Raw genomic sequence first — 18,970 nt, forward strand, 5'->3', positions numbered from 1 at the left:
TGGTTGAACGTGATGGACATATGTCTTTTTTCGACCGTACTAACTATGTAACTATGTAACATAACATGGGGGGGGGGGGTCTCCTGGCTGTTCACACAGGTGTGTCATTGCTGTACATTGACCATGCATTGCTTCTGTGGTATTGCAAAGGCAAAGACAAATGCTTCCAGCCATCCATTGCACTAATGGATTGGTCATCAGCTGGCTGTCTATGTCCCGCATCAATATAGACCAAAGTACAGAGGGTTAGGCTATGCTATTGTGCACCTACCTGATGCATCAGAAGGTGCGAGGCCCTTGCTAAATTCTGTGCACAGACTTTGAGATCTATGCTTTAGACTGTATCTAAACCTGCTCCAACATGGACTGACATTCTGGCCTACTTTCAGCCGATGCGACTTGTCTGTCGCTGAACAGTCGCTTTTTATGTATTCAGCACCTATGTATAATGTTGTAAAAATGCTCTAGAAGCTAAAGTCGCAGAAATGTCACACATATTTGGCCTGCAACTTTCTGTGCGACAAATTCAGACAGGAAAAATCAGTATAAATCCTTAGAAAATTATCCCCCAGTGTCTCCATCTGCTGGCGGTATTGAATAAGCATTGCTGCACTGATGGGGTATGCATTAGACGAAAAAAAAGAAGAAAAAGAAGAATAATACGCCCAGAAAAGAGGCGAAAAGGAGAAAAACGTAAAAAAACGTGAAAAAAAAGTAAGAGGAAGAGAAGGGAAAAAAAGGTGGAAATGGGTTTAAAAGTGATTTCGGCGGAGAAATATATATATATATATATATATATATATATATATATATATATATGCGCACACACACACATAGATATAAACGTATTCTCCGTTGAGATATTGCAGCCGCTGCTGTGTCCAGGCCCAGGAGCCTTAGCACTGTGCTGTGATGTCACTCAATACCACTGACATCACTAGGTGTAAACAACATCTCTCCTTTGCTGTGTATGTGACTATGGAGCTGTTTGGTGATGTCGTCTATTACGGCCTTCATAGAAGCAACAGGAGATTGTTGCATCCATCTTGAACCCTCAGAACTACAGTGCTATGATGTCACTCACTTCCACAGGCCTTGCAGAGTGTAAACAACAACAACCCAGCTTTGTTGTGTATGTAACCAAAGGGATTTGTGATGTCACCTAGAACCTTCACAGCAGCGACAGCTTTATGAGGAGCATCAGCACTGCTCTGCCTGAGCAGAACCATCACCGCCATAGGTTGTCAAATAACCCGGATTTAACCCACACAGGTAAGTCCAATGGGGTGCAGGCATGTCCTCTATGCTTACAGCTTCCCGTGGGTGTTGGTTTGATACCGTTTGGGGACAGCCAAGGAGGCATCTGCAGGCAACAAAGGTAGGTGTGTGCTTGTGTGTGTGTTTCCTATGCAGATCCTAAGCCCAGTGTCACATGCAAGTAGGAGGAGTAAGAAGGGTTCCTGGCAAATCCGGGTTATGGATTGCATTTAAAAAGGCCCCGTGGGAGTGCAATGGGCCCCTGTCTTGCTGCTTAGCAATAATGGTATGGGTTTAGGTTCTGCTGTGTGTACTGGTGGTTGACTGCCCCCCAGCCCAGAGTGTGCATGGAAAATTGTCTGGCAGCCTCCCTGACAGCAAGCAGTGATAGTGCCCATGAAGGGGACCTTGTTGGGCCCGCCCCTTTCACGGTTATCGCTTCTCGGCCTTTTGGCTAAGATCAAGTGTAGTATCTGTTCTTATCAGTTTAATATCTGATACGTCCCCTATCTGGGGACCATATATTAAATGGATTTTTGAGAACGGGGGCCGATTTCGAAGCTTGCTTCCGTCGCCCTATGCATTGACCCGATATGGCAGTATCTTCGGGTACAGTGCACCACCCCCTTACAGGGTTAAAAAGAAAGATTCCTACTTTCATTGCTACCTGCTTGCTGGCTAGCCAGCTAGCCAGCCCTGTGGGCCTTGCTGCTGCTGCAGCCAATAAACAAAAGGTGGTGCTGCTGCTGCTTCTGCTGCTTCTGCTTCTGCTTGTGTCTGGCCCCTGTTGGAGCGTCCAGGCACAGGACTTCTGCTGCTGCTGACTAAATGGCCTCCTTAATTGGATCATTTGAGTAGCCAGCACACCTGTGCAGGTAGGGCATGACATGATAGGCAGCTGCCTTGATAGCGGGTGGGTGCTGAATGTTCCTAATTGACAAAATAAGATTAATGCTTATGAAGAAATATAAAATCTCATCCCTTCCCCAATATCGCGCCACACCCCTACCCCTTAATTCCCTGGTTGAACGTGATGGACATATGTCTTTTTTCGACCGTACTAACTATGTAACTATGTAACATAACATGGGGGGGGGGGTCTCCTGGCTGTTCACACAGGTGTGTCATTGCTGTACATTGACCATGCATTGCTTCTGTGGTATTGCAAAGGCAAAGACAAATGCTTCCAGCCATCCATTGCACTAATGGATTGGTCATCAGCTGGCTGTCTATGTCCCGCATCAATATAGACCAAAGTACAGAGGGTTAGGCTATGCTATTGTGCACCTACCTGATGCATCAGAAGGTGCGAGGCCCTTGCTAAATTCTGTGCACAGACTTTGAGATCTATGCTTTAGACTGTATCTAAACCTGCTCCAACATGGACTGACATTCTGGCCTACTTTCAGCCGATGCGACTTGTCTGTCGCTGAACAGTCGCTTTTTATGTATTCAGCACCTATGTATAATGTTGTAAAAATGCTCTAGAAGCTAAAGTCGCAGAAATGTCACACATATTTGGCCTGCAACTTTCTGTGCGACAAATTCAGACAGGAAAAATCAGTATAAATCCTTAGAAAATTATCCCCCAGTGTCTCCATCTGCTGGCGGTATTGAATAAGCATTGCTGCACTGATGGGGTATGCATTAGACGAAAAAAAAGAAGAAAAAGAAGAATAATACGCCCAGAAAAGAGGCGAAAAGGAGAAAAACGTAAAAAAACGTGAAAAAAAAGTAAGAGGAAGAGAAGGGAAAAAAAGGTGGAAATGGGTTTAAAAGTGATTTCGGCGGAGAAATATATATATATATATATATATATATATATATATATATATATATATATATATATATGCGCACACACACACATAGATATAAACGTATTCTCCGTTGAGATATTGCAGCCGCTGCTGTGTCCAGGCCCAGGAGCCTTAGCACTGTGCTGTGATGTCACTCAATACCACTGACATCACTAGGTGTAAACAACATCTCTCCTTTGCTGTGTATGTGACTATGGAGCTGTTTGGTGATGTCGTCTATTACGGCCTTCATAGAAGCAACAGGAGATTGTTGCATCCATCTTGAACCCTCAGAACTACAGTGCTATGATGTCACTCACTTCCACAGGCCTTGCAGAGTGTAAACAACAACAACCCAGCTTTGTTGTGTATGTAACCAAAGGGATTTGTGATGTCACCTAGAACCTTCACAGCAGCGACAGCTTTATGAGGAGCATCAGCACTGCTCTGCCTGAGCAGAACCATCACCGCCATAGGTTGTCAAATAACCCGGATTTAACCCACACAGGTAAGTCCAATGGGGTGCAGGCATGTCCTCTATGCTTACAGCTTCCCGTGGGTGTTGGTTTGATACCGTTTGGGGACAGCCAAGGAGGCATCTGCAGGCAACAAAGGTAGGTGTGTGCTTGTGTGTGTGTTTCCTATGCAGATCCTAAGCCCAGTGTCACATGCAAGTAGGAGGAGTAAGAAGGGTTCCTGGCAAATCCGGGTTATGGATTGCATTTAAAAAGGCCCCGTGGGAGTGCAATGGGCCCCTGTCTTGCTGCTTAGCAATAATGGTATGGGTTTAGGTTCTGCTGTGTGTACTGGTGGTTGACTGCCCCCCAGCCCAGAGTGTGCATGGAAAATTGTCTGGCAGCCTCCCTGACAGCAAGCAGTGATAGTGCCCATGAAGGGGACCTTGTTGGGCCCGCCCCTTTCACGGTTATCGCTTCTCGGCCTTTTGGCTAAGATCAAGTGTAGTATCTGTTCTTATCAGTTTAATATCTGATACGTCCCCTATCTGGGGACCATATATTAAATGGATTTTTGAGAACGGGGGCCGATTTCGAAGCTTGCTTCCGTCGCCCTATGCATTGACCCGATATGGCAGTATCTTCGGGTACAGTGCACCACCCCCTTACAGGGTTAAAAAGAAAGATTCCTACTTTCATTGCTACCTGCTTGCTGGCTAGCCAGCTAGCCAGCCCTGTGGGCCTTGCTGCTGCTGCAGCCAATAAACAAAAGGTGGTGCTGCTGCTGCTTCTGCTGCTTCTGCTTCTGCTTGTGTCTGGCCCCTGTTGGAGCGTCCAGGCACAGGACTTCTGCTGCTGCTGACTAAATGGCCTCCTTAATTGGATCATTTGAGTAGCCAGCACACCTGTGCAGGTAGGGCATGACATGATAGGCAGCTGCCTTGATAGCGGGTGGGTGCTGAATGTTCCTAATTGACAAAATAAGATTAATGCTTATGAAGAAATATAAAATCTCATCCCTTCCCCAATATCGCGCCACACCCCTACCCCTTAATTCCCTGGTTGAACGTGATGGACATATGTCTTTTTTCGACCGTACTAACTATGTAACTATGTAACATAACATGGGGGGGGGGGGGGTCTCCTGGCTGTTCACACAGGTGTGTCATTGCTGTACATTGACCATGCATTGCTTCTGTGGTATTGCAAAGGCAAAGACAAATGCTTCCAGCCATCCATTGCACTAATGGATTGGTCATCAGCTGGCTGTCTATGTCCCGCATCAATATAGACCAAAGTACAGAGGGTTAGGCTATGCTATTGTGCACCTACCTGATGCATCAGAAGGTGCGAGGCCCTTGCTAAATTCTGTGCACAGACTTTGAGATCTATGCTTTAGACTGTATCTAAACCTGCTCCAACATGGACTGACATTCTGGCCTACTTTCAGCCGATGCGACTTGTCTGTCGCTGAACAGTCGCTTTTTATGTATTCAGCACCTATGTATAATGTTGTAAAAATGCTCTAGAAGCTAAAGTCGCAGAAATGTCACACATATTTGGCCTGCAACTTTCTGTGCGACAAATTCAGACAGGAAAAATCAGTATAAATCCTTAGAAAATTATCCCCCAGTGTCTCCATCTGCTGGCGGTATTGAATAAGCATTGCTGCACTGATGGGGTATGCATTAGACGAAAAAAAAGAAGAAAAAGAAGAATAATACGCCCAGAAAAGAGGCGAAAAGGAGAAAAACGTAAAAAAACGTGAAAAAAAAGTAAGAGGAAGAGAAGGGAAAAAAAGGTGGAAATGGGTTTAAAAGTGATTTCGGCGGAGAAATATATATATATATATATATATATATATATATATATATATATATATATATATGCGCACACACACACATAGATATAAACGTATTCTCCGTTGAGATATTGCAGCCGCTGCTGTGTCCAGGCCCAGGAGCCTTAGCACTGTGCTGTGATGTCACTCAATACCACTGACATCACTAGGTGTAAACAACATCTCTCCTTTGCTGTGTATGTGACTATGGAGCTGTTTGGTGATGTCGTCTATTACGGCCTTCATAGAAGCAACAGGAGATTGTTGCATCCATCTTGAACCCTCAGAACTACAGTGCTATGATGTCACTCACTTCCACAGGCCTTGCAGAGTGTAAACAACAACAACCCAGCTTTGTTGTGTATGTAACCAAAGGGATTTGTGATGTCACCTAGAACCTTCACAGCAGCGACAGCTTTATGAGGAGCATCAGCACTGCTCTGCCTGAGCAGAACCATCACCGCCATAGGTTGTCAAATAACCCGGATTTAACCCACACAGGTAAGTCCAATGGGGTGCAGGCATGTCCTCTATGCTTACAGCTTCCCGTGGGTGTTGGTTTGATACCGTTTGGGGACAGCCAAGGAGGCATCTGCAGGCAACAAAGGTAGGTGTGTGCTTGTGTGTGTGTTTCCTATGCAGATCCTAAGCCCAGTGTCACATGCAAGTAGGAGGAGTAAGAAGGGTTCCTGGCAAATCCGGGTTATGGATTGCATTTAAAAAGGCCCCGTGGGAGTGCAATGGGCCCCTGTCTTGCTGCTTAGCAATAATGGTATGGGTTTAGGTTCTGCTGTGTGTACTGGTGGTTGACTGCCCCCCAGCCCAGAGTGTGCATGGAAAATTGTCTGGCAGCCTCCCTGACAGCAAGCAGTGATAGTGCCCATGAAGGGGACCTTGTTGGGCCCGCCCCTTTCACGGTTATCGCTTCTCGGCCTTTTGGCTAAGATCAAGTGTAGTATCTGTTCTTATCAGTTTAATATCTGATACGTCCCCTATCTGGGGACCATATATTAAATGGATTTTTGAGAACGGGGGCCGATTTCGAAGCTTGCTTCCGTCGCCCTATGCATTGACCCGATATGGCAGTATCTTCGGGTACAGTGCACCACCCCCTTACAGGGTTAAAAAGAAAGATTCCTACTTTCATTGCTACCTGCTTGCTGGCTAGCCAGCTAGCCAGCCCTGTGGGCCTTGCTGCTGCTGCAGCCAATAAACAAAAGGTGGTGCTGCTGCTGCTTCTGCTGCTTCTGCTTCTGCTTGTGTCTGGCCCCTGTTGGAGCGTCCAGGCACAGGACTTCTGCTGCTGCTGACTAAATGGCCTCCTTAATTGGATCATTTGAGTAGCCAGCACACCTGTGCAGGTAGGGCATGACATGATAGGCAGCTGCCTTGATAGCGGGTGGGTGCTGAATGTTCCTAATTGACAAAATAAGATTAATGCTTATGAAGAAATATAAAATCTCATCCCTTCCCCAATATCGCGCCACACCCCTACCCCTTAATTCCCTGGTTGAACGTGATGGACATATGTCTTTTTTCGACCGTACTAACTATGTAACTATGTAACATAACATGGGGGGGGGGGGGGGTCTCCTGGCTGTTCACACAGGTGTGTCATTGCTGTACATTGACCATGCATTGCTTCTGTGGTATTGCAAAGGCAAAGACAAATGCTTCCAGCCATCCATTGCACTAATGGATTGGTCATCAGCTGGCTGTCTATGTCCCGCATCAATATAGACCAAAGTACAGAGGGTTAGGCTATGCTATTGTGCACCTACCTGATGCATCAGAAGGTGCGAGGCCCTTGCTAAATTCTGTGCACAGACTTTGAGATCTATGCTTTAGACTGTATCTAAACCTGCTCCAACATGGACTGACATTCTGGCCTACTTTCAGCCGATGCGACTTGTCTGTCGCTGAACAGTCGCTTTTTATGTATTCAGCACCTATGTATAATGTTGTAAAAATGCTCTAGAAGCTAAAGTCGCAGAAATGTCACACATATTTGGCCTGCAACTTTCTGTGCGACAAATTCAGACAGGAAAAATCAGTATAAATCCTTAGAAAATTATCCCCCAGTGTCTCCATCTGCTGGCGGTATTGAATAAGCATTGCTGCACTGATGGGGTATGCATTAGACGAAAAAAAAGAAGAAAAAGAAGAATAATACGCCCAGAAAAGAGGCGAAAAGGAGAAAAACGTAAAAAAACGTGAAAAAAAAAGTAAGAGGAAGAGAAGGGAAAAAAAGGTGGAAATGGGTTTAAAAGTGATTTCGGCGGAGAAATATATATATATATATATATATATATATATATATATATATATATATATATGCGCACACACACACATAGATATAAACGTATTCTCCGTTGAGATATTGCAGCCGCTGCTGTGTCCAGGCCCAGGAGCCTTAGCACTGTGCTGTGATGTCACTCAATACCACTGACATCACTAGGTGTAAACAACATCTCTCCTTTGCTGTGTATGTGACTATGGAGCTGTTTGGTGATGTCGTCTATTACGGCCTTCATAGAAGCAACAGGAGATTGTTGCATCCATCTTGAACCCTCAGAACTACAGTGCTATGATGTCACTCACTTCCACAGGCCTTGCAGAGTGTAAACAACAACAACCCAGCTTTGTTGTGTATGTAACCAAAGGGATTTGTGATGTCACCTAGAACCTTCACAGCAGCGACAGCTTTATGAGGAGCATCAGCACTGCTCTGCCTGAGCAGAACCATCACCGCCATAGGTTGTCAAATAACCCGGATTTAACCCACACAGGTAAGTCCAATGGGGTGCAGGCATGTCCTCTATGCTTACAGCTTCCCGTGGGTGTTGGTTTGATACCGTTTGGGGACAGCCAAGGAGGCATCTGCAGGCAACAAAGGTAGGTGTGTGCTTGTGTGTGTGTTTCCTATGCAGATCCTAAGCCCAGTGTCACATGCAAGTAGGAGGAGTAAGAAGGGTTCCTGGCAAATCCGGGTTATGGATTGCATTTAAAAAGGCCCCGTGGGAGTGCAATGGGCCCCTGTCTTGCTGCTTAGCAATAATGGTATGGGTTTAGGTTCTGCTGTGTGTACTGGTGGTTGACTGCCCCCCAGCCCAGAGTGTGCATGGAAAATTGTCTGGCAGCCTCCCTGACAGCAAGCAGTGATAGTGCCCATGAAGGGGACCTTGTTGGGCCCGCCCCTTTCACGGTTATCGCTTCTCGGCCTTTTGGCTAAGATCAAGTGTAGTATCTGTTCTTATCAGTTTAATATCTGATACGTCCCCTATCTGGGGACCATATATTAAATGGATTTTTGAGAACGGGGGCCGATTTCGAAGCTTGCTTCCGTCGCCCTATGCATTGACCCGATATGGCAGTATCTTCGGGTACAGTGCACCACCCCCTTACAGGGTTAAAAAGAAAGATTCCTACTTTCATTGCTACCTGCTTGCTGGCTAGCCAGCTAGCCAGCCCTGTGGGCCTTGCTGCTGCTGCAGCCAATAAACAAAAGGTGGTGCTGCTGCTGCTTCTGCTGCTTCTGCTTCTGCTTGTGTCTGGCCCCTGTTGGAGCGTCCAGGCACAGGACTTCTGCTGCTGCTGACTAAATGGCCTCCTTAATTGGATCATTTGAGTAGCCAGCACACCTGTGCAGGTAGGGCATGACATGATAGGCAGCTGCCTTGATAGCGGGTGGGTGCTGAATGTTCCTAATTGACAAAATAAGATTAATGCTTATGAAGAAATATAAAATCTCATCCCTTCCCCAATATCGCGCCACACCCCTACCCCTTAATTCCCTGGTTGAACGTGATGGACATATGTCTTTTTTCGACCGTACTAACTATGTAACTATGTAACATAACATGGGGGGGGGGGGTCTCCTGGCTGTTCACACAGGTGTGTCATTGCTGTACATTGACCATGCATTGCTTCTGTGGTATTGCAAAGGCAAAGACAAATGCTTCCAGCCATCCATTGCACTAATGGATTGGTCATCAGCTGGCTGTCTATGTCCCGCATCAATATAGACCAAAGTACAGAGGGTTAGGCTATGCTATTGTGCACCTACCTGATGCATCAGAAGGTGCGAGGCCCTTGCTAAATTCTGTGCACAGACTTTGAGATCTATGCTTTAGACTGTATCTAAACCTGCTCCAACATGGACTGACATTCTGGCCTACTTTCAGCCGATGCGACTTGTCTGTCGCTGAACAGTCGCTTTTTATGTATTCAGCACCTATGTATAATGTTGTAAAAATGCTCTAGAAGCTAAAGTCGCAGAAATGTCACACATATTTGGCCTGCAACTTTCTGTGCGACAAATTCAGACAGGAAAAATCAGTATAAATCCTTAGAAAATTATCCCCCAGTGTCTCCATCTGCTGGCGGTATTGAATAAGCATTGCTGCACTGATGGGGTATGCATTAGACGAAAAAAAAGAAGAAAAAGAAGAATAATACGCCCAGAAAAGAGGCGAAAAGGAGAAAAACGTAAAAAAACGTGAAAAAAAAGTAAGAGGAAGAGAAGGGAAAAAAAGGTGGAAATGGGTTTAAAAGTGATTTCGGCGGAGAAATATATATATATATATATATATATATATATATATATATATATATATGCGCACACACACACATAGATATAAACGTATTCTCCGTTGAGATATTGCAGCCGCTGCTGTGTCCAGGCCCAGGAGCCTTAGCACTGTGCTGTGATGTCACTCAATACCACTGACATCACTAGGTGTAAACAACATCTCTCCTTTGCTGTGTATGTGACTATGGAGCTGTTTGGTGATGTCGTCTATTACGGCCTTCATAGAAGCAACAGGAGATTGTTGCATCCATCTTGAACCCTCAGAACTACAGTGCTATGATGTCACTCACTTCCACAGGCCTTGCAGAGTGTAAACAACAACAACCCAGCTTTGTTGTGTATGTAACCAAAGGGATTTGTGATGTCACCTAGAACCTTCACAGCAGCGACAGCTTTATGAGGAGCATCAGCACTGCTCTGCCTGAGCAGAACCATCACCGCCATAGGTTGTCAAATAACCCGGATTTAACCCACACAGGTAAGTCCAATGGGGTGCAGGCATGTCCTCTATGCTTACAGCTTCCCGTGGGTGTTGGTTTGATACCGTTTGGGGACAGCCAAGGAGGCATCTGCAGGCAACAAAGGTAGGTGTGTGCTTGTGTGTGTGTTTCCTATGCAGATCCTAAGCCCAGTGTCACATGCAAGTAGGAGGAGTAAGAAGGGTTCCTGGCAAATCCGGGTTATGGATTGCATTTAAAAAGGCCCCGTGGGAGTGCAATGGGCCCCTGTCTTGCTGCTTAGCAATAATGGTATGGGTTTAGGTTCTGCTGTGTGTACTGGTGGTTGACTGCCCCCCAGCCCAGAGTGTGCATGGAAAATTGTCTGGCAGCCTCCCTGACAGCAAGCAGTGATAGTGCCCATGAAGGGGACCTTGTTGGGCCCGCCCCTTTCACGGTTATCGCTTCTCGGCCTTTTGGCTAAGATCAAGTGTAGTATCTGCATTTGGTCTGGTAGGAAGGTGTCTGTGGTACCCCGCTTCTCGGCCTTGGGGGATTGTCTCTCCTTACGGAGGGACTTCACCCCCTTGCTGCTATTGGGGAGCGGGCTTAGTCCACGGACAACGGGTTGCGATCCCCCTGTCTCTGGGACCTTGTGTCTCAGAAGGCATTTTCGGTACGTTGAGCGTTACCTGTAGCTTCGGAAGCACCTAGGGTACCCCCGACCTCTGCCTTGGGTAAGGGTTCCGCTTTTATAGCGGGATTCCGAGCCCCTGCTGCTATTGGGGAAGGGGCTTAGTCCCTGGGTGTGGAAGATGCCGTTCTCCTGGGCTTTCCCCTCTGGGGAAATGTCGATGCGAAATACCATCCGCATAGAGGTGTCGGAGAGCCATCGTCAGTTGAAGAACCTCCGCTTCATTGCGGAGGTGATTCTTCTTGACTACTTCCGCCTCAATAGGGAGGACATCCTGTGTCTAAATGACCAGGAAAGCCGTGGCCTGTATACCGTCACCTTCACGGCCACGGCGTGTTGCGATAACATCTATGCAACCTTGTCTGGTGCGGACCAGAGGGACGATCGACTCGACGGTCTTTCGTTCCAGTTCCTCTATGGTGAGGAACATATACCGTTGGTGGTGGCTATGCACAGCCCTCATGTGACCACGGAGGATATAGCCACTTTTCTTCGGCGATACTGCGAAGAGGTGCGATTCGCAAACAAAATCTTGAACTCCGTGCGGTTCTGGAACGGCAAGAGGAAGTTCTGGGTCAAGCTCCGTAAGGATCCCGGTGGTATTGGGGGTCTTTGCCATCCGCCCCCAAATTTTGCCATCGGGAGAGTTCGGGGCTTCCTGTTCTATCCTCAAATGCCTATGTATTGCCGAAATTGCTTGAGGTTTGGCCACACCCAGGAGACCTGCGGCGCGGAGCGTGTGATTCGCTGCAATAGGTGTGGCCAAGAAGGTCACATAGCCTCAAGATGTAGCCATACGATAAGGTGCAACCTCTGCGGAGAGGAAAATCACGATTTTAATTCCTGTCCCCATAAAGCAAAAACTACGATGGGTGGGTCAAGGCTGGGCCCACCCAAAGAGGGGACAGGACAAAAGACGTCCTTTTTTAAGATGCCCAAACCCCAGATGGCAGGTACTGATGGGTCCAGGCCCAAGACCTCTGGTGCTCCATCGGGGGGCCCACCGGTGGTAGTGCTAGGGGGAGGCCATGGGAATTCCACGAAGCCCGGGCGGGTGATCGAGTTTACTGCCCGGGAAATTGAAAGACGTCGATCGACTTCCTACCTGGCTCAAGAGCCCGCCGAAACTTCTGAAGGGGGCTCACCTGTGGCGGGTGGCAGCCGACGGGCCTCGGTGGGGGCAAAAGTGGACCCAAAATTGCAGCATAAGCCAGGTACTGGCTTGGCCCAGGGTCGCCCTGCTCCGGACGAAGAGGCCCCGGTGAAAGCCCGCCGGAAGGGGAGCCAGGTGGCCAGGTCTGAGCCCGGTCCTGTTACTCCGCCTATACAGGACAGGGCCAAGAAGACAAGTGGCGCCAAACCAGGGTTTGCTGCCCCGCCAGCAGTGGACCCGGTGGGTAAAACTGGCCATCGTCGATCGATGGGGAAGTTGGAGCAACAGTCCTCAGCAACGCTTGCTGGGGAACAAGCGATGAAAACTTCCCAAGGTAGCGGCAAAGGTTCCGGAAAAGAGGCCTCACAGGCCCCTGTGCAGCAGTTCCAGTCATCAAATGATGAAAGAAGACGCAGATCCATCAGCCGGGGGCCAGAGATTACATCGAGTGAGAGCAACACAGAGGATATGGACAGCAGTGTGACATTTAAAAGACAAAGAGAAGAAGAAGAGGAAGACATTCAAAGGAAAGCGGCGTGCCGTAGTTCGGACGAGAGCGAGCTCAGGGTCGGGGCATCATCGATCTCAAGCTCCGACCCTCAGAACATCAAGGAGCTGATGACCCCGCAGGCGGGGGATGACGGTACGCAGCTTATTATTGACTTTGATTCTCCAAGCACGGACTCTCCATAAACTATGCCTATCCCTGTAAAAATTGCCTCACTCAATGTGAGGTCCTTAAAGAGCCCTGATCGCAGGGCTGCTTTATTTTCTTATCTAGAGACATGTGACTTTGACCTTTGCCTGCTACAAGAATGTGGAATCCCTAGTAAAATGGACTATAAAGACTTAAAAGAAGACTGGAAGCTGGGCCCATCCATATGGTCCGGTGCAAATGACTGTCGTTCTGTGGGTGTTGGGCTGCTCTGCCGAGGCCAGTCCTTTTCTATTCATACAGTAACTGAGATTGTGCCTGGCAGAGCTCTTTTAATTCATCTATATTTTAATGGACTTTTAATTCGTGTTTTAAATGTGTATGCCCCTCCTGATAAACAGGAGCGGGCAGAACTATTTGAAATTTTACCACTGTTTTGTGTTGGGTCTTCCCCCCTGCTGGTGGGAGGTGATTTTAACTGCATACGTGATGGGGAACACCGGCAGGGTGGGGATATTAATCGTAAAGACCGCACTTCTTACCTGCTTAAAAATTTTATTGATGATTTTAATTTGAAAGATTGCTGGAAGGATCTCTTGCCGGAGGACCCAGGCGCCACATGGTCCAATGGAAGAGTGAGCTCCAGAATCGATTTTATTTTTTCCTCTAGAGCTTTTAAACCCCTGAAATGCACGCTCGAGCAGAATATCTTCTCTGATCATAAGCTCCTCTTGGTGGTCCTGGAGCTAGAGGGGGAGCAAAAAGCAAAAAGGGGCCTCTGGAGATTAAACACCACACTCCTAGAGGACCCTGAGATAAAAGAGGAGTTTGTGCGGACCTACCAATGCTGGCAATCACAAAGAAAACCCCACGAGCCTATGCTGCACTGGTGGGAGGGCACCAAATCTAAAATCAGATTTTTTTTTATCAAAGCAGGTAAGAAGAAGGCAAAAATGGAAAAACAGTGGTTTTATGTTCTTAACATGCGTTTAAATGTACTTTTTAAATTGAAAGAAGCTGGTATGGATGTAGAAAATGATATTTTAAACCTTAAAACTGAAATAAAACATGCCATAGAAAAGAAAGGGAAACAAATCATTTTTAACTCACATGTGCAGCACCTGGAGGAGGGCGAGAAATGTTCCCGTTTCTTTTTTAAAAAAGTGATGAATAGGAGGGATATCATCCAAAACCTTGAGGGTGAATCCACTCCAAAAGGCATGTTAGATGCAGTTTTTAACTTCTACCAGCTTCTTTTTAATAAGAAAGATCTTAATCCATCCTTTTTAGAACATGTTCTTAATTCCCTTGATTTTAAGCTAGATGTTTTAGACCAGGAGGTTTTATCCCGTGATCTTAACTTAGATGAACTTTTATTTGTTTTTAAAAGTTTTTCTAGTGGGAAGGCCCCTGGGGAAGATGGTTTACCCATCGAATTTTATTTAGCTTTTTGGGATATTTTAAAGGATGATATGGTTTTATTGTATAAAGAAACTTTTATTGTTAATGAACTTCCCCCTTCCTGGAGGAGGGGGATTGTATCATTACTTTTTAAAAAGGGTGAAAAGGATATGCTAAAAAATTGGCGCCCCATCACACTTTTAAATGTCGATTATAAAGTTTTAGCCAAGTTATTAGCTGTCCGTTTTAAACCTTTTATTCATAAATTAATTCACCCAAATCAGGTTTGTGGGGTACCTGGAAGGTCTATAGCTGAATCCCTAAATATTTTAAGAGATGTTTTATGGTATTTTAAGGATAGAAATCAAACTGTAGCAATTTTATCCTTAGACTTTGAAAAAGCCTTTGATAGGGTCTCCCATGAATACCTGTTTTTAGTTCTTAAAAAGATGGCAGTGCCTGAAACGATTTTAAGCCGAATCATGCTTTTATACCGATCCTGTTTTAGTCAAGTCTCTGTTAATGGCTTTTTAACCAGCGGTGTTCCTCTTTTATCAGGTGTCAAACAGGGCTGCCCCCTGTCCCCACTCCTTTTTATTTGCGCAATCGAACCACTGATGGCCCTCCTCAGAAAAGACCGGGTAGTAAGAGGCGTACCGATACCTGGTGGAGGAGGGACCCATCTAAAGGTGTTGGGGTACATGGATGATGTCACCATACTGTGCCCGGACTCTCCATCCATGAGGGGGGCATTGAGGAACACCAGCTATTTCTGCGAGGTCTCTGGTTTTAAGCTAAACACAGATAAATGTGACTGTTTTTATATTGGCTCCTGGGATTCATCCATCACCCCAGGAGTCACAATGCAACAGGATCAAATTAAAGTTTTAGGTATTGTTTTTAACCAGGTCAATGATGGGAGCCCTAACTGGGATTCAGCTATAGCTAAGATGGAGAAGAAGATTTTAATGTGGAATCTTAGAAACCTTACCATGGAGGGGAAGATTTTAATAATAAAGATGGTTTTACTCCCTATTATGCTATACATTGCCATGGTATTTCCTCCATCTATTTTATACATTAAAAAAGTAACTAGAATTGTTTTTTCTTTTTTATGGGGTTCAAAAATGGAGAAATTAAAGCGTGATTTTATGTACAAAAGTAAAGATAATGGCGGGAAAGATGTTCCTAACCTTTTTACTTTCTTTTACATAAAGTATTTCTGTTTCTGTTTTAAAATTATTAAATCCGATGGCATTTTTAGCTGCTTTTTAAGGTACGCTGCGGGCATGGTTTTTAAAAGATGGTTGCGCATCCCTCTGAACGCTCCGGTGCTTCTGTGTCCCCCAAAACATTATGTGGTGTTGGAAAAGACAGTCAGGCTCCTAGGTCTCCAAGATTTGGAGCCTGACATACTGGGGGACCAGAGAAAGGTATCAAAGGTCCTCAGGCGGAGTGAGGTTACCCTGGCAGTGTCCAATTTCACACAGGCAAGATCCAAAAAGGTATGGCGGAACGTGTACGGGAAGTTTCTGGCGAATGTACACAGGGATCTTGCCTGGGCAATCGTCCACCAGTGCCTCCCTACTCGTGAGTTCCAGCACAGGCGAGGACTGGTGGCGAGAGCCAAGTGCCCGAGAGATGGCTGCGGAGTGGACGAAACGGTGCTGCACATATTTTGGAACTGCCCTTTTGCACGGGAGCTTTGGAGGAAGGTAGGCCCACTTTTGAAGTGGGCCTGCGGCCTAAAAGATTTTAATCACGAATGTGTCTTTTACGGTCTTTTTAACTGCCCCAATTTTAAACAGCAGATGATCTGCTGGATGATTATTAATTGTTTTAAAAATGCCATCTGGAAAGTTAGGAACATCTTACTTTTTAAACATGATTTTATTGATGTTAAAAACTGTATAAAGCTGGCCCTGAGTGAGATGTACATCTATTACCTAAGAGACAAGAAACAGTTGGGGGCCAGCGAGGCAGCATCCATGTGGTGTCTGCCTCTATGGAACGAAATAACAGTATAATCAGTTTTTATGACATTTGTATAATGTTTTATCCTGCCATTTTTATTTTTTCTCCTTTTATTACTGGTTTTATTATTTGTATTTTAAAACTTTTGTGAACCTTTTATTATTTTGCATTTTAAATTTTGTATGGTTTCTTATTTATTCAATAAAATTTTGTTGAAACCTTATCTGTTCTTATCAGTTTAATATCTGATACGTCCCCTATCTGGGGACCATATATTAAATGGATTTTTGAGAACGGGGGCCGATTTCGAAGCTTGCTTCCGTCGCCCTATGCATTGACCCGATATGGCAGTATCTTCGGGTACAGTGCACCACCCCCTTACAGGGTTAAAAAGAAAGATTCCTACTTTCATTGCTACCTGCTTGCTGGCTAGCCAGCTAGCCAGCCCTGTGGGCCTTGCTGCTGCTGCAGCCAATAAACAAAAGGTGGTGCTGCTGCTGCTTCTGCTGCTTCTGCTTCTGCTTGTGTCTGGCCCCTGTTGGAGCGTCCAGGCACAGGACTTCTGCTGCTGCTGACTAAATGGCCTCCTTAATTGGATCATTTGAGTAGCCAGCACACCTGTGCAGGTAGGGCATGACATGATAGGCAGCTGCCTTGATAGCGGGTGGGTGCTGAATGTTCCTAATTGACAAAATAAGATTAATGCTTATGAAGAAATATAAAATCTCATCCCTTCCCCAATATCGCGCCACACCCCTACCCCTTAATTCCCTGGTTGAACGTGATGGACATATGTCTTTTTTCGACCGTACTAACTATGTAACTATGTAACATAACATGGGGGGGGGGGGGGTCTCCTGGCTGTTCACACAGGTGTGTCATTGCTGTACATTGACCATGCATTGCTTCTGTGGTATTGCAAAGGCAAAGACAAATGCTTCCAGCCATCCATTGCACTAATGGATTGGTCATCAGCTGGCTGTCTATGTCCCGCATCAATATAGACCAAAGTACAGAGGGTTAGGCTATGCTATTGTGCACCTACCTGATGCATCAGAAGGTGCGAGGCCCTTGCTAAATTCTGTGCACAGACTTTGAGATCTATGCTTTAGACTGTATCTAAACCTGCTCCAACATGGACTGACATTCTGGCCTACTTTCAGCCGATGCGACTTGTCTGTCGCTGAACAGTCGCTTTTTATGTATTCAGCACCTATGTATAATGTTGTAAAAATGCTCTAGAAGCTAAAGTCGCAGAAATGTCACACATATTTGGCCTGCAACTTTCTGTGCGACAAATTCAGACAGGAAAAATCAGTATAAATCCTTAGAAAATTATCCCCCAGTGTCTCCATCTGCTGGCGGTATTGAATAAGCATTGCTGCACTGATGGGGTATGCATTAGACGAAAAAAAAGAAGAAAAAGAAGAATAATACGCCCAGAAAAGAGGCGAAAAGGAGAAAAACGTAAAAAAACGTGAAAAAAAAGTAAGAGGAAGAGAAGGGAAAAAAAGGTGGAAATGGGTTTAAAAGTGATTTCGGCGGAGAAATATATATATATATATATATATATATATATATATATATATATATATGCGCACACACACACATAGATATAAACGTATTCTCCGTTGAGATATTGCAGCCGCTGCTGTGTCCAGGCCCAGGAGCCTTAGCACTGTGCTGTGATGTCACTCAATACCACTGACATCACTAGGTGTAAACAACATCTCTCCTTTGCTGTGTATGTGACTATGGAGCTGTTTGGTGATGTCGTCTATTACGGCCTTCATAGAAGCAACAGGAGATTGTTGCATCCATCTTGAACCCTCAGAACTACAGTGCTATGATGTCACTCACTTCCACAGGCCTTGCAGAGTGTAAACAACAACAACCCAGCTTTGTTGTGTATGTAACCAAAGGGATTTGTGATGTCACCTAGAACCTTCACAGCAGCGACAGCTTTATGAGGAGCATCAGCACTGCTCTGCCTGAGCAGAACCATCACCGCCATAGGTTGTCAAATAACCCGGATTTAACCCACACAGGTAAGTCCAATGGGGTGCAGGCATGTCCTCTATGCTTACAGCTTCCCGTGGGTGTTGGTTTGATACCGTTTGGGGACAGCCAAGGAGGCATCTGCAGGCAACAAAGGTAGGTGTGTGCTTGTGTGTGTGTTTCCTATGCAGATCCTAAGCCCAGTGTCACATGCAAGTAGGAGGAGTAAGAAGGGTTCCTGGCAAATCCGGGTTATGGATTGCATTTAAAAAGGCCCCGTGGGAGTGCAATGGGCCCCTGTCTTGCTGCTTAGCAATAATGGTATGGGTTTAGGTTCTGCTGTGTGTACTGGTGGTTGACTGCCCCCCAGCCCAGAGTGTGCATGGAAAATTGTCTGGCAGCCTCCCTGACAGCAAGCAGTGATAGTGCCCATGAAGGGGACCTTGTTGGGCCCGCCCCTTTCACGGTTATCGCTTCTCGGCCTTTTGGCTAAGATCAAGTGTAGTATCTGTTCTTATCAGTTTAATATCTGATACGTCCCCTATCTGGGGACCATATATTAAATGGATTTTTGAGAACGGGGGCCGATTTCGAAGCTTGCTTCCGTCGCCCTATGCATTGACCCGATATGGCAGTATCTTCGGGTACAGTGCACCACCCCCTTACAGGGTTAAAAAGAAAGATTCCTACTTTCATTGCTACCTGCTTGCTGGCTAGCC

General features: G+C 45.9%; 6 non-coding genes and 1 pseudogene across 6 annotated transcripts; all 7 read left to right on the forward strand.

Moving 5' to 3' along the window:
- The first annotated feature begins 1,691 nt into the window (after positions 1-1,691).
- Positions 1,692-1,882, forward strand: LOC130298699 (U2 spliceosomal RNA). The gene has a single exon (XR_008850008.1). It is a non-coding gene; the product is annotated as a U2 spliceosomal RNA (small nuclear RNA).
- A 2,098-nt stretch (positions 1,883-3,980) lies between these two features.
- On the forward strand, positions 3,981-4,171 carry LOC130298700 (U2 spliceosomal RNA). Its single transcript, XR_008850009.1, has one exon. It is a non-coding gene; the product is annotated as a U2 spliceosomal RNA (small nuclear RNA).
- A 2,097-nt stretch (positions 4,172-6,268) lies between these two features.
- Positions 6,269-6,459, forward strand: LOC130298701 (U2 spliceosomal RNA). Its single transcript, XR_008850010.1, has one exon. It is a non-coding gene; the product is annotated as a U2 spliceosomal RNA (small nuclear RNA).
- Positions 6,460-8,556: 2,097 nt separating this feature from the next.
- Positions 8,557-8,747, forward strand: LOC130298702 (U2 spliceosomal RNA). The gene has a single exon (XR_008850011.1). It is a non-coding gene; the product is annotated as a U2 spliceosomal RNA (small nuclear RNA).
- A 2,089-nt stretch (positions 8,748-10,836) lies between these two features.
- Positions 10,837-11,054, forward strand: LOC130298692 (U2 spliceosomal RNA; annotated as a pseudogene).
- Positions 11,055-16,443: 5,389 nt separating this feature from the next.
- On the forward strand, positions 16,444-16,629 carry LOC130298741 (U2 spliceosomal RNA). The gene has a single exon (XR_008850048.1). It is a non-coding gene; the product is annotated as a U2 spliceosomal RNA (small nuclear RNA).
- Positions 16,630-18,720: 2,091 nt separating this feature from the next.
- On the forward strand, positions 18,721-18,911 carry LOC130298703 (U2 spliceosomal RNA). Its single transcript, XR_008850012.1, has one exon. It is a non-coding gene; the product is annotated as a U2 spliceosomal RNA (small nuclear RNA).
- Positions 18,912-18,970: the final 59 nt, after the last annotated feature.

The sequence above is a fragment of the Hyla sarda genome, unplaced genomic scaffold (assembly GCF_029499605.1).
Source record: "Hyla sarda isolate aHylSar1 unplaced genomic scaffold, aHylSar1.hap1 scaffold_1013, whole genome shotgun sequence".
Taxonomy (NCBI): domain Eukaryota; kingdom Metazoa; phylum Chordata; class Amphibia; order Anura; family Hylidae; genus Hyla; species Hyla sarda.